A 15,396-nucleotide genomic window follows, 5' to 3' on the forward strand; every position below is an offset into this window, starting at 1 on the left:
TGTGATATGCCCTTATTAAGTTAATGGTAAGCCCTGAATGGAAATTGTTTTGTAGTTTCCTAGGAAGAAGAGAAGCTATAGAAGAGTGGGTGAGGTGGTAAAAGGAGAGATTGAAATGGGGGGGGGAGGGAAGGAAATCTCAGTTTAGTGATGGGAAGGTTTCCCATCGAATCTTTCATTGGAGGAAAGATAATTTACGATGGGAGATGGGACATTATAATGGGTATAATTTGCAAGGATTTGGTGTTAAGAGTTTACTACCACTGAGAGAAGTTTGAACCTCAATATCCCTCATGCTCTTTTTTATTATTTCATTCTTTTGTGACCTCACTCCCTTAGAAGTTATAAGACCCTACCAGGCTATGGTTGTATAGTCCTCTTGATAATGGGAGAAGTACAGGTATAGATAAGCCATGCTCCCTGTTCTCAGGGGATTTACAGTATGGTGGGGGCATACAACATTTACACAAATAACTAATACAAGATAATGTATATCTTTGATCAAAAAAGTGCTAATGATGGGGCAGCTAGGTGGCGCAGTGGATAGAGCACCAGTCCTGGAGTCTGGAGGACCTGAGTTCAAATCCGGCCTCAGACACTTAACACTTACTAGCTGTGTGACCCTGGGCAAGTCACTTAACCCCAATTGCCCTGCAAAAAAAAAAAGTGCTAATGAGTGAAGGAAAGGCTATTCATTATTGACTCAGAGTATCAGGAATGGTATTACAAAGCAGGTAGCATTTGAGTTGGCCTTCACGGAATGAATGATAGTTCTATAAGTAATGGGAGCATGGAGTAGTGTAACTTCTAGGAATAAAATGGTCAATGAACAAGGTTGTTTTGCAAATATGAAGGCATGGATGTATAAAAGCCCAGGACATAGATAGGTCACAGTTTGGTTATAGCCAAGAAGACATGAAGGTGAGTAGTATGAGATAAGGCTGGAAATATAGATTGGTACTAAGATGAATGAAAAACCCGAAAGACAGAATTTCTGGGTAATTAACAATCAATTTATTAATTAGGCTAGTTGATAATCGATAAATTGATGGCCAGTGGTTTATCTCAGTAACCAAAGACAAAACCATATGGAGATCACTAAATACAGGGACCAGCCCCTGTAGGTCAGTCAGTCCAAGATGATCTCACAACATGTACCCAGAGCATCTGGGCAACCTCATCTGTCAGCAATGTCCTTCAGAGACTGACTGATTGGCCAAGGGGGCTGGTCTGTGAATGAGGAAATAAAGGGAAAAAACTTTACTCCAAATTTAATAATTAGTTACTAATATAATAGAAAAAGAATAATTTTTGTTAGTACCAGATTACTGGGTGATTTTGAAAGCTAGTCTAAAGAGTTTGATCTTTATTTTTAGGCAAAAGGGAACAACTGAAAGGTTTTAACAAAAGAATGAGATGATCCGACCTACAATGCTAAATGATTCTGCATTCATTCTTTTTCACATCTAGGCCATATGTCTAACTATAGTGTTCTTATTGTGTTTTATCTCACAATAATCTTCTACTAGGCACTTAAAACCTTGATAACTCAGATATAAAATCTGCCTAGAGCTTATCAGCCTGGTTCCAAATGTTGCCACTATAGGGACTGGTTCTTGACCCAGATAATTTGGCCTCTAGAGTCCCTCTAAATCTATAATCCTATGAATTATTCTGGCAGATGTACAATAAGTGTTGTCCTGCCTCTGCAACTGCCCTGATCAACACTAAAAATGACTCTCCTCCAAAACTAGGCTCAATACCCAACTCTGAGAACTCCCAAACTGCTGGGTTCTCTATTGGTCATTGGTTTAGGGATCTACACCTGAGTTCTTTCAAACACATGGTGTCCTTAAGCCAGCTGGGTAATTGGAGGGTCAACAATCTCCTAACTTTACCTAGGTGGCTAGACCTAGGCTTGTGTGTATAAATATGCACTTACAAACCACTTGTAATGAGATACTTTCAGACATGTGCACTAACTCATAACTTGTACTGACAAACAAATCCATTCACTGATCATATCAGAGACATGTACTGTTTACTTATACAAACGTAGCCCCAATTCAGTTAAAATAATCACAAAATTGAGGCATCTGATTCAGTCAATCAGTCAGATGAAAGTATAAACTAGATATGGGCAAGCTCTTAATCAATTTGTGAAGAATAATGTATCTTTAGTATATGTCCCACAGGAAATACCTTGTGATTATCTGAATGATTCAGATGCTCTTATGGGCCAATTGATATAACAGGAAGTCAGTTTGGGATTGAAAGGTTCAGCAAAAAGTTAACCAAATGGTAGAGAGGCTACAACCCAGCCCTTGAGAAGAGATCAATCCTCTCCTCTCCCCAATTCCTTGAATCCACAGTGAGTAGACAGGAGCCAGTAGCAATTGTCATAGGAAGGGTAGTAGCCAATGGCAGAGGAAATGCCCATAGACATACATGGAAACGCATTCACTTGACCAAAGATATTTTACCTAGCCCTAACCAACTTTTATCTGAGAGTAGGGTGAGTCACCTTGACCTTTATCCAGCCCAGACTCTGTCAATTCATTCCAGGAGCAAGTTATATGAAATATATTTATTAAATGTGGGAGCCTGGTATTTGTTATAGGAAGTCAACATCCAAGTCCAACCCTATATGCCCTAAAAGAGCCAAGCTCACATCTTCCACTGCCTTTCAGATACCTCAAACTGGAAATTCCAGTTGACATCTTAAACTCAATAACTCCAAAATGGAATCAATATCTTTCCCCCCAAACCCTCTTTACTTCTTATCTTCCCTATTACTGTAGAGGAAAACACCATCCTCCTAGTCCCTCAGGAACACAACTTTGGAATTATCCTGGAGGCCTCAATATCTCTCATGGCCCCTCCTAATACCACTCCCACTTTCAAGATGCTGTCAAAGCCTGTTGATCTCACCTTTGCAACACCTCTTGTATATACCCCCTTCTTTCCTTTGAAACTGCCAGCCCTCCAGTGTAGACTCTTATTACCTGATGCCTTGATTATTGCAATAATTTGTTAGTGTGTCCGCCTGCCTCAAGTCTCTCCCTATTCCAATGCATACATCAGCTCCTAAGACGATTTCCCTAAAATTGAGGTGCTATCATATCATCCCCTACTCAATAAACTTCAGTGGCTCCCTATTGCCTGCTGTTTGGCATTCAAAGCCCTTCATAACCTAGCCCCCTCATACCTTTCCAGTCATCTTATACCTTATTCCTCAACACAAATTCTTTGATCCAGTGACACTGGCTTGCTGGCTGTTCCACGAACAAGACGCTCCATCTCTTGGCTCTGGGACAATCTCTTTAGCTGTACCCTATGCCTGGAATGCTCTCCCTCCTTTGCTCTGACAACTGATATCCCTGGCTTCCTTTTTGTCCCAACTAAAATCCCCCCTTCTACAGGTAGCCTTTCCCAAACCTACTTAATTCTAGTGCCTTTCCTCTGTTTCCTATTTATTTTCTATTTATCTTGTATAGAACTTGCTTCGTATATGTTTGTTTGCATGTTGTTTCCCTCATTAGAGTAGAAGCTCCTTGAGGGCAGGGATTGTATTTTGCCTTTTTTCTTTGTATTCCCAGCATTTAGCCCTGTGCCAAGCAGATAATAGGTGCTTAATAAATGCTGATTGATTGATAATTGTGGTCACCCCTCTCTGCCAACATGAATGGGCACCAGGGAAGTGACTCCAGAGAAGATACAACACAAACATGATGACTAGGTCATTGCAACTCCACTCAGTTATCTGAAGTCTGGCTTCATAATAACTATTTCTATTTTTTAGCCTAGGCTCAGAAAAGATCTTGAAGCTCCACTTAAAGTCCTGGGGAGGGAGAAATGGAGAGACGAGGCAGGAGGTATGATTGGCTGTGATCTTTCCACTCTAACATATGCACCAGGAAGACTCAATGGTTTCCATCGTGGTTGTCTAAGGGTCAAGCTGGCTAAAGATGAGCAAGGTAGGAATGAAGAAAATTTGGTTCAGATCCAAGGACATAAGTCTGGCTACAGGACTGGTGGCTTAAAGGGAAGCTTTGAGAGCTCATTAGAATTTAAGATAGAAGCCATTTGAGTGGAGCAAAGGGAAAGAATACAAGAGATATTGCAGAGGTAAAAACAATAAGATTAAACAACTAGTTACATATGGAAGTTGAAAGAAAGGGAATAGTTATAAATTATTCCAACTTTGTAAATTTGGGTAGTTGGAAAGGTGGTGGTGCCCTCAATAGAAATGTGGTAAATTTGGAGAAGGAATGATTGTGTGTAAGATAGGATCCTTCTATCATTGTAGTAAGTGATGTTGGTGAGGAGGGGTAGAGGGACAATACAAGAAGAGCAGGTATTGAGTGATTCCTGCATTTTCACCATAAGAAAGGCAGTCATGGGAAATCTTTTCGGCCTCTGGAAAGTTCTGTTGAATAGAAAGCATATGGTGCTCTCTGCATCTGTTACTAGGTCAAATCACACAAGACAATAAAGCTCCATAGATGCTTCTTTGAAAGCCTTGATTTTTGCTCACTTCAGCAGCACATATACGAAATTTGGAACAATACTGAGAAGATTAGCATGGCCCCTGTGCTAAGATGACATGCAAATTCATGAAGTATTGTTATTTTTGGTGATGTAAAAAAACCCCAGAAAATATCAATGAAAACTTATCTTAAATAATAAAAAGTGAGTCTTAATTTCTTTGTAATTCTGCTATCATCACCCTCAGTGGCATATAATAGAGAGAGTCCATGTCTGAAAAATAGCTTCAAGGGTTAACGATGTTTGCAGAGGTGGGGAGAATGGAGGTGAGAATGCCTGCTAATAGACTGTTGCAGTGTTTCAGAAAAGTGGCAGTGAGGGCCTCTATCAAACATGGTGCCTGCTGTCATGAAACTTAGAATCTTAGCAGGAAATTGCAATCTAGTAACTGATTTGCATGAAGGTTCAGGAATACAAACAAAAATGTCAAAAGTAGGAGCCAATAAAAGACAGTCATGTAGGCTCTCTGCTTTGACTATTGGAGGGCAGCTGCTTTTGGGTGAACTGAGCACAAATTCACCAGAGGCCCCCATAGTGAAGAGCAGGTTTTGGAAGGGACTCCTACTCAAAGCCATTTTGAACAGCTTGGGATTTGTCCCTTTCTTCTGCCAATCTAGGAGCAGAACCCTAAGGACATTCCCCAGCTCCTTCTGGCCATTAGTCAGGATCCACAGGGGTTTTGGCTGAGTGCTGGAGGTAATGGCTTAAGGTTTCTATCTTGCTTTGTCTGTATAGATCCAATGGGAAGTGGTAGGGGGGTTTTTGTAGTTCTTAGATCACAGAGATGTAAGTACGTTGACTAATACTTAGAGTCACCACTGTAATCATACTAGTCCTTTCATAAATGGCTTTTCATTGAAAAGGTGATATTATATTAGGCACTGAGCTATACTTAACACCTGATGCATCTCTTTCAGAATAAAAGGTTACCCATTAAGTCATTTACTCACAGGGTTCTTACAAGTTACCTTGCAGTAAGGTTTATATTATCTGCTTTTAAGCCTATTTCCAAGGCTTTAAGATTTCTTTGGCTGAATCAATTGAGAGAAAAATTGGCCAATTTGTTGTTAATTCATTTCTTAGACTACTAAAAAATAAGTGTCAATGATCCTAAGCCCTTAAAGATGTATCCTGAATCCTGGCAAAGCAGATATTTAGACTAGTAGGCTCTCTTAATGAAGCTAATGATCTTTCATGTATTCATTGCTTCATCTTAAGTGCAGTTTTTAAAAAAATACTTACTATGGGTGAAGCACCAGGCTAGCCTCAGATAGAAAATGGGGATTGAAAATAAAGAGGAACTGAGGTGTAATTCCTGCCCTTTTGAAATTTGAACATCTGCTGCATGTGTGTTGGGAGAGGCAGAGTTGGGGTGGTGGTGGTATTCAACAAGGACAATAAAAATCAGATGATTTAAAAAAATACAACACAGCAATGAAGAAAAAAGCATATTTAAAATGGTAACATCTGTAAGGCAGAAAAATCCTTCTCTGATGTCTCATTGTGGCATGGAGATGATCCGGAATTCCCAAAGGCTGGGACCTCAGAGTGAAAGCATTGGCCAGTCCTGCCAAGGGAAAAAACATTTCACTAGGGGCAGAGTGATGGAAGGTCACTTTGCCTGTCATCTAAGGACCAACTTAACCAAGTTAAAAGAGACTCTTCTTTGGGTTGGTTGTAGGGCGGTGAATTTTCTTTTTTAGCTGTAGTACCTCTCAAAAAAAGACCATCTAGCAAGTAAATTATAGAGGGGTTGCAAAAATCACATATCCTTGAGACAATGAACAATTAAATAAGGTGTAATGTCCACCTATCTACACACACTAAAACAAAAACAAGCAACCCCCCCCCAACCAACCAATAACCAAAGAGATTATAGGCTAGCAGCATAGAGATAGGCTAGGGATTGTACTTGTGATTCCATTGACCTAATAGTAGGATCCCAAAATGAAAAACTTTATAGTCACATTGTACTCTGGTCTGGTGAGACCACATCCAGAATATTGTGCTCTAGGAGCCATATTTGAAGATGTGCCTTGGCATGCTAGAGTATGTTTAGTAAAGTTCGACCAGCATAGGACGTGTAATAACCCCCTCCCACTAAAACAGTTATGCTTATTCTCACATACAATTAACTGGCTCCATTGGCTTCTTTATGAAGGTTCTCTTTTTCCCATATAAGGAGGTTCAGAATGTGACAAGCAGATACTTATATCTACTAGGTCTTTCTCTTCATTGCTTCCCTAATGTTGGCATTGCTCTATAGGAGAGGGATGGAACCCAAAGTACATCACGATAGCTTTGAGCTTCAAAGGACCAGCAGAGCATGCCAAACTCTTCTATCCCCAGGGCCCATTCTTCCCACACTCCCATAAATTCAGACATAAGCTTCTTTCTCTGGAGGCTTCCAAATTGTTGGATTTCACATTAGTCACAACAACCATTTACTTGCTCTGTATTCATTCAAACTGATTCACATTTCTATTTTTTCTCCCTCTTACTTTGTTCCTACCATTTGTTTTTTGTTTTCTTTTGTTTTGCAGGGCAATGAGGGTTAAATGACTTGTCCAGGGTCACATAGCTAGTAAGTGTCAAGGGTCTGAGGTCAGATTTGAACTCAGGTCCTTCTGAATCCAGGGCTGGTGCTTTATCCACTGCACCACCTAGATGCCCCCTACCATTTGTGTTTTACTCACTCTGAAACCACCCAATTGTCCAATGCAAATACAAAGCCTCTAATTGATTTATTCTATAATTGCTCCAAGTTTAATCACCAACATACTTAGGGTCTAGATCAGGCTAGCTCGAAATGAAGATGCTTCATCACCAGGGTTGAAGGAACAGACTGATATTTCTTAAATAGATGGAATATTTGTAACAGCTGTGGAGAGCCATGTGCCTCTGAGTAGGATTCTTATCCTGGGTTCCATGGAGTTCATAGTTAGATTTCAGGAAAACCACAAACTTGGAAAGGATTAAAAAATCATTATTTTCACTAATGCCTAAATGAAACTTAGTATTCCCTTCAATTGTTTAAAAACATTATTCTGATAAGGGTTCCCTAGGCTTTGGAAGACTGCCAAGGGGGTCCATGACACAAAAAGGTTAAGAACCCCTTTTCTATGAACTTCCACATACAGCTGCTTGTTTTTCAACTCATATAGTCCCAGTATTCTCTTCTTATAATTCTCTTCCCATCTGATTCAATCTGTCTTACTTTTTTCTACTAAATACCCATTCTAAAATTTCTCATCTCTTTTTCTCTGGGATGATTTACCTCCAAGGAGTTGATCACCACCTTAGGCTTGACTTAGTGACTCCTCTCAGCCCCTATTCTGTTGGGGTCCTGATTCATGTTCATTGAAACAGCTACCTCCACCCACATATTCAAAGACCTGGACCTCCCAGGGAAAACTGGAACTTGGGCCCTATTCAAAGAGGGATTGCAGACCTAGATCCAATAATTCCCAGCCATTTCCACCACTGCCATGTCTGTCAGGATCTCAGTTCTAAATAGCAATCCATAAGCTAAATGCCCCCAAATTCCACATTGGTAGCAACAATTGACCCATGATAATATTGTGGTACTTGCCTGTATGGTCCTAAATAGCACTTCCACCCTGCCAGATGAAGAAGCCAGGGAAGTCAAAATCTTCCCAGTCAATATTGCCCAAATTAGGCTGCTGTTTAAAAGCCCCCCTTTGCCAATAGTGGGAAATTTGTTTATAAACCAGCCTTCCAATTCTCCAGGAGTTCCTGCAGCAGAGTCAGCACTAGTCTCAAAACCATGATCTTTGCATGAGGTCCAAGTTCCCGGCTCCTCTCTCCGCAGTGTCTGGTCCTCTAAACTCTTTTCCCTTTACTGTTTTTAGTACAATATTCCACTGGTTACCATGGTGGAACTGACAGTTCTATCCTCCCTCATTGCTCCTCTGTATTGTAAGTATTTCTCCTTAATAAAGTTTGTTCTCTTTATTTTTAATCTTTTCTGGGTCCCATCTTGAGCCAGATTTCTCCTTTAGAAACATTAGACATTGGCCCGAGCTGATAATCACTCCTACTTCCTAACAAATGACTTGGAGAATGTAAGAAACAAGAGTTGCAACCATGAAGCCTGTTCCTCCTCTATTCTGCCTGACACCATGGTTAGGGATCTTGGTGACTAGGGGGTCTTCCCTGAACCACAAACCCCTCAGGTTCTTGCACTACACTCTGGGATCTTGAATCTCACTTAAGAAGGATGAAAGACTTCCCCTCTGAACAATTCTCTATTGCATGGACTCTGGACAAGGTTGGTGGTCCAGACATCTTGCCACTAGTTTTTACTTCTCCAGAAGTAAGGTAGAGATTTCAGGGAAACCATGAACTTGGAAAGTATAAGAATATACATTATTATTTACAACAATCTCTAAATGAAAATTAACATTTCTTTCAATTGTTTAAAAACATTATTCAGATCAGGGTTCCCTAGGCTTTGGAAGATTGGCAAAGGGGCCCATGATACTTTTGCCCCAAGTGAATGAAGTGATGGATCTTTTGTTGTTGTTCAGTCATTTAGTTGTGTCTGACTCTCTGTGACCCCATACCATGTCAGGCCCTTCTATCCTGCATTCTCTCTCTAAGTATGTACAAGTTCATGGTTGTTGTTTCCATGACACTATCCATCCATCTCATCTTCTGCCATCCTCTTTTCCTTTTGCCTTTAATTTTTCCCAACATCAGGGTCTTTTCCAATGAGTGCTGTCTATTTAAGCTTGAGCTTCAGTATTTGGCTGTCCAGTGAATAGCCTGAATTAATTTCATTAAGTACTTATTTATTTGACCTCCTTGCCATCCAAGGGATTCTCAAGTCTTCTCCAGCATCACACTTCAAAAGCATGGATTCTGCAGTGCTCAGTTTTCCTTATAGTCCAACTCTCATAGTCATACATTCATTGCTACTGGGAAAACCCTAACTTTGAGTATACAGATCTTTGTCAGGAAGGTGATGTCTCTGCTTTTTAGTATGCTGTCCAGATTTGCCATAGCATTCCTTCCGAGGAGCAAAAGTCTTTTAATTTCATGGCTGTGTTCACTATCTGCAGTGATCTTTGAGCCCAACGATAAAAAATCTGACATTGCTTCTATTTTTTTCTCCCTCTATTTGCCAGGAAGTCATGGAACCAGTTGCTGTGACCTTAGGTTTTTTTTAAGTTAAGCTTCAAACCAGCTTATACACTCCTCTTTCACCTTCATCAACCAGCTTCTTAATCCCTCTTTGCTTTCTGCCATCAGACTGATAACATCTACACATCTGAGATTGTTGATATTTTGCCTCTCTCCTTATTCCCCTAGATTTCCTCTCTTCCTTATCATACTCTTTAAAGTCAGAAGGGGAGGGAATCCTGGCTCCTTTATACTGCTGGAAACTCTGAAAGGAATTGTAAGAATATTTATTAGGAGGCTCTACAGGTAGCTTGTGTGTTTGTGCAAGAGGGAGAGAAGACACCCAGGTTGGGGAGGGAGATGTTCTATACTATTACTTTAAGTTTGAGCCCACTTTCCCTAGGGGAGGGGTTTGATTGGGGGTGAGGGATTTTTTTTCTTTTGGTAATTTCTGTCCTTGCCATACTTTCTCAGTAAATGTTCCTTTATAAAAGGTAATTGCAAAAAAAAAAAGGTAATTGACATTAACTAGTAAATTGGTATTTGTGTGGGCACACTGTATGGAGATAATCAGAACAGTATTAGAAATGTCAGCTTCTGTGGGGTACCCTTAGAACCTTGAGAGAAGTAGTCAAATGTTTTCCAAGCACCTAGCCAGCCTGTAAGAATGGGAATTTTGAGAGTGAGCCTGGGAAAGATGCTACAAATGATCTTCATAATATCCTTCCCCCTCACATAAAAGGTCCTTGAAGTATCTGATTCCTCTGCCATTGGATGCCCTGAAATCTCTGCCAACTAGGACTTGGTCCCATATTTTGTCCCCTCACTTTGTATCCTAAAGACTTTCCTCCTCTGAATTTGTACTGGGCACCATAATTCCTTGTTAGAGCTCTGATAACCACATTCTCTTGTTACTCTTCCCGTCACCTTAACCACTACTACTTCAGTGTCTATCCCTTCATTTTGTCCTAACACTCTAAGCTAAGTGGTTTTCAATATTTGATTCTAGAGGGAAAGACTCTAAATTCTCCACCTGGATAATCTCAATTGGTTATACTTTTTTTTTTCTGTGAGGCAATTGGGGTTAAGTAACTTGCCCAGGGTCACACGGCTAGTAAGTTGTGAAGTGTCTGAGGCTGGATTTGAACTCAGGTCCTCCTGAATCCAGGGCTGGTGCTCTATCCACTGTGTCACCTAGCTGCCCCTCAATTGGTTATAGCACCTCAGCTATCCCCTCTCTATGATTCCCAAACCTATATTTCTAGACTGAATCTCTCTTATGAGACATAGATCACCATTTCCAGCTGCTCAGGGGCATATCCATCTATCCACCAACACCATACTTTTAAAAAACAAAAGTTTTTGTGGGGCACTGGGGGTTAAGTGACTTGCCCAGGGTCCCACAGCTAGTAAGTGTCAAGTGTCTGAGGTGAGATTTGAACTCAGGTCCTCCTGAATCCAGGGCTGGAGCTTTATCCACTGCGTCATCTAACTGCCCCCAACACCACACTTTCAACATTTCTAAAACTGAGCTTATTATCTTTAGTTCTAAAACTTTTTATCCTGACAGCTATTGGACAAGTTTTTTCATTCATTCTCCCACATTTTAAACCTTGAGATCATTTGACCATTTATAATTGCACTCTCCATGATATCCATGCAGTTAGTAACTACTCTTGATTACACATCCAAAACAACTCATACTTTTCTAATCTGAATGCCACCAGTGACCACTCTCATAGATTTTAGCAATTGTCTCCTAATTGGTCTTTCAGTCTTTATCCTCTGTCTCTCCAATTCCTCCTTTGTTTTTCTACAAGAATGATGTCCCTAATGCACAAATCTGGTTATATCATTCCTTTTCTCAAAAACTCTTAAAGTGTTCCCTATTGCCTGCTGAGTAAAACTCAGACTCGTTTGCCTGACTTTCCTGGATTTACATAATATGATTCCACATTACCTTACCAGCCAAATCTCCTATTCATCCTCTTTTAGGCACTTTGTGCTCCAGCCAAGGTAGAATGCATGCAGTTTCCCAAACAGGCCCTTCTTTGCCTACTGAATGTGTGTGTGTGTGTGTGTGTGTGTGTAATAGGAACCACAATTATTTTGTGACATCTTGAAGGATTAAGAATGTGGATATTTTCCAAACACTTGATGGATTACCAGTAGGAAGTAAGGAGAAATGAAATATAACAAACTATATGAGGGTATGGCAAAGTGAATGCTAATATCCACTGATGTTACAACTGTTTGTTGTCCTTGGATAAGAGATCCTGTATTTTTCTCTAAAAAGACTTTCAGGAGGCAGCTAGGTGGTGAATAGAGCACTGGCTCTGGAGTCCGGAGGACCTGAGTTCAAATCTGGCGTCAGACACTCAACACTACCTGTGTGACCCTAGGCAAGTCACTTAAGCCCAATTGCCTCACCAAACAATGACAACAACAACAATAATAATATAGACTTTCATGATTGTAAAAATATTTGGTTAATTCCTTTGTCTCCTGTCCTTGAACATGGAATGGTTTCTTAGAATAAATCTTACCAGGTGCATTTCATATTCTCTCCTTTTCTCCCTTGGATGATCCCCCTCTTTCTCTCCTCTGTGAAATGATTTGTGTATCTGTGCTAAGTTTCTATAGAATATCAATGATTGTCTGCGTACTGTAAGTGGGTATGAAAGATTATATAAATCACATCTGTGCCGTCAGAAGCTGGAATTGCTATTCAGTGAAAGCCTATTTCTTAGCATATTAATAAAATTCAGTTTGGCCTCCTAATTTCTACACAAAGTCATTGCTCAGTCAGTGGCAAGTATACCTTTCCCAAGGGGTCCCATTTCTCTTGGTTAAGAGAATCCCTCACCAAATCCTTCCTGTCATAAAACCCATTTAAATGACATCTTGTCAGTACATTTTTTCCTACTCATCATGTACTTATACTCCTCCCCTCCATCCAATTAGAATCTAATTCCATGAGCAAAAGAACTATGCCCTGTCTAAATTTTGAATATCTCCTGGCACCCAATACAGTATTCTGTAAATATGAGATGGTTAATAAGTTCTTTTAAATCAATGAAGTTTTCTTTTCCCAGGTCTGTATGATATTGCTATGTTCTTTTTCAAAACACCAAATATAGTTGGTCAATCAGTCATATTTTTCTCTTGCCTACACACAACTATGAAAGTATTAAAATGCTAATTTAAGTTGTAAAGAAAATGACTTTGGGATCATACAATACAAACACAATGAATGTAAATCCCAAAGCACATACCCCTCCTAGAGTTGTCAAATATGATAGCAAGACTGAGAGCATTATTTTAGGTGATTTTAATTTAGATTGTTAAAACATTTCAGTAGACGTAGAAGACTCTGGATTAAACTTTAGACTTATCTGATTAAGTAACTTGTTCTATTAGAATTGAATTGACAGGAAAGTATGTCAATTGAATGGATAATTGTACATAAGGAGGGCAGGCAGGGATTAGAAAATTTGTTTCAATTATTTAAATGGTCTGAACATGATGAATATTTAAAAAAAAACCCACAAATAAATGAAGTTCATAGGATCAGAGCTGGAAAGGACCTTAAAGGTGGGATGAAGTCACAGATAAGGAAACCAGGGGCCAGAGAGTTTAATCAATTTACTTAATACATTGTTGTTTGTCCTTTATTTTTAAAGAGAATCAATGATATCAAGAGTGATGTCTTGGGGGCGGTTAGGTGACGCAGTGGATAAAGCACCAGCCCTGGATTCAGGAGTTCCTGAGTTCAAATCCAGCCTCAGACACTTGACACTTACTGGCTGTGTGACCCTGGGCAAGTCACTTAACCCCCATTGCCCCGCAAAAAAAAAAAAAAAAAAGAGTGGTGTCTTAACTCCTGCATGAATTAGATTTAAGTGAGGCAGAGTTGCAAAGAGTAGTCAGCCTCACTTTCTTTCCCAGAGTCATCAAAGTCCGGTGGCAGAACAAAAGTTAGCATGACTGGCGATGGCCAGGGATGCAGTGGATGGCCTTGGTATCTTCAGTGTCTGACCAAACTCTAAGCATTTCACAGCAAAGAAACACTTTCATAGCCATTGGAACAGTTGTTCTCATCTACCAATTTCAACCAGGGAAAGTCTTCACATACTTGGGGTAGGAAGCCCCCCCACAACTTACTGACAGGTTTATGCCCTGTTGGTTACCCTCAACTTGATTTAGCTTATATTCCAAGATGATTTACTCAGGTGTGACCACTGTGCTTTCTTTTTTTTTTTTTTTTAGTGAGGCAATTGGGGTTAAGTGACTTGCCCAGGGTCACACAGCTAGTAAATGTTAAGTGTCTGAGGCCGGATTTGAACTCAGGTACTCCTGACTCCAGGGTCGGTGTTCTATCCACTGCACCACCTAGCCACCCCCCACTGTGCTTTCTTAAGCTTGGAGCCACAGGTGAGGCCTGAGTGCCAGATAGAAACCAAAGGTGGATGAGCAGCCCTGAAAAGGACCAGAGGTGCTGGTCCTCCCAGAATACCCCACACACTCCAGTGTATGAGAGTGGAAGAACCCTTTGACTTGACAGTTAATGTACTCTACAATGTAACATACTTGAATGTAAGAAATGTCAAAATGGGTTAAGTTTTTGTGATATGTATTACAGTATACCTTTATGGGTTTTCTATCTCATTAATCTTTTATGAAAGTATTTAATTGTCATTTCAAACTGAGTATATAAAGGCTAAATCACTGGAGAAATCCTTGAGATGTCCTGCCAATGGCAAGAGCAAAGGGCTATCATCAGAGGATGAGGTAAGCCTTTTGGGGCAGGTTTGGTAGATAGGACAATAGATTTAGACCTGGAAGATGAGCACAGAAGTCATCTGGTTCATCTCCCTAATCCTATAGGTGAAGATTGTGAAGCCCAGAAGACTAAGTGATTGCATGTATCAGAGGCATCATATGAACCCAAGTCTTCTTGGCTTGGAGGAGAGATGTAAATCCATGCCCTAACATTCCAAATTCCTTTTTCAACTGTAGGGAAGAAGAGAGAGGAAGGATTAAGTATTTAGTGTCTCCCATGTGCCAGACACTATGGTCCTTAAAACAACTCTGTAAGTAGGTCCTCATTTTTCAGTTGAGGAAACAAGAAAATAGAGGTTAAGTGACATGCCCAGGGTCACAAAGCTGGTAAGTACCTCAGGTCAGATTCGAACTTAGGTCTTGCTGACTTCCTGACACCAAGCCCAGCACTCTATCTACTACACTATTGAAGCTGCCTACAACCATACTATATTGCAACCCAACTCATTGGCTAGACACCAGGTAGCAAATGCTTTGGATATAGTACTTTAAAAATTATTTATTTATTATATTTTTAATTTATAACATGAAACAAGCATTTCCATAACATAGTAGAATAAAAAAGATGATTGCATGTGAAACTGCAAATTTACTATATACAACTTACTATTCCTTTTTTTTGCAGGGCTATGAGGGTCAAGTGACTTGCCCAAGGTCACACAGCTAGTGTCAAGTGTCTGAATCCAGATTTGAACTCAGGTCCTCCTTAATCCAGGGCCAGTGCTTTATCCACTGCGCCACCTACCTGCCCCTATTCCTTTTAAATATATAATAAAGTTATCATGTAAATGTCTTTTTTTCCCCTTACCCCCATTCCTTGCCCTAGAGAAGCCTACCATTAGACACAAATATGTATACCTA

General features: G+C 40.1%; 1 non-coding gene across 1 annotated transcript; it reads left to right on the forward strand.

The window, feature by feature from the left end:
• Positions 1 to 4,529: 4,529 nt before the first annotated feature.
• LOC122744919 lies at positions 4,530 to 4,636 on the forward strand. Its single transcript, XR_006355253.1, has one exon. It is a non-coding gene; the product is annotated as a U6 spliceosomal RNA (small nuclear RNA).
• Positions 4,637 to 15,396: the final 10,760 nt, after the last annotated feature.

Source organism: Dromiciops gliroides, chromosome 2 (assembly GCF_019393635.1).
Source record: "Dromiciops gliroides isolate mDroGli1 chromosome 2, mDroGli1.pri, whole genome shotgun sequence".
NCBI classification, from domain to species: domain Eukaryota; kingdom Metazoa; phylum Chordata; class Mammalia; order Microbiotheria; family Microbiotheriidae; genus Dromiciops; species Dromiciops gliroides.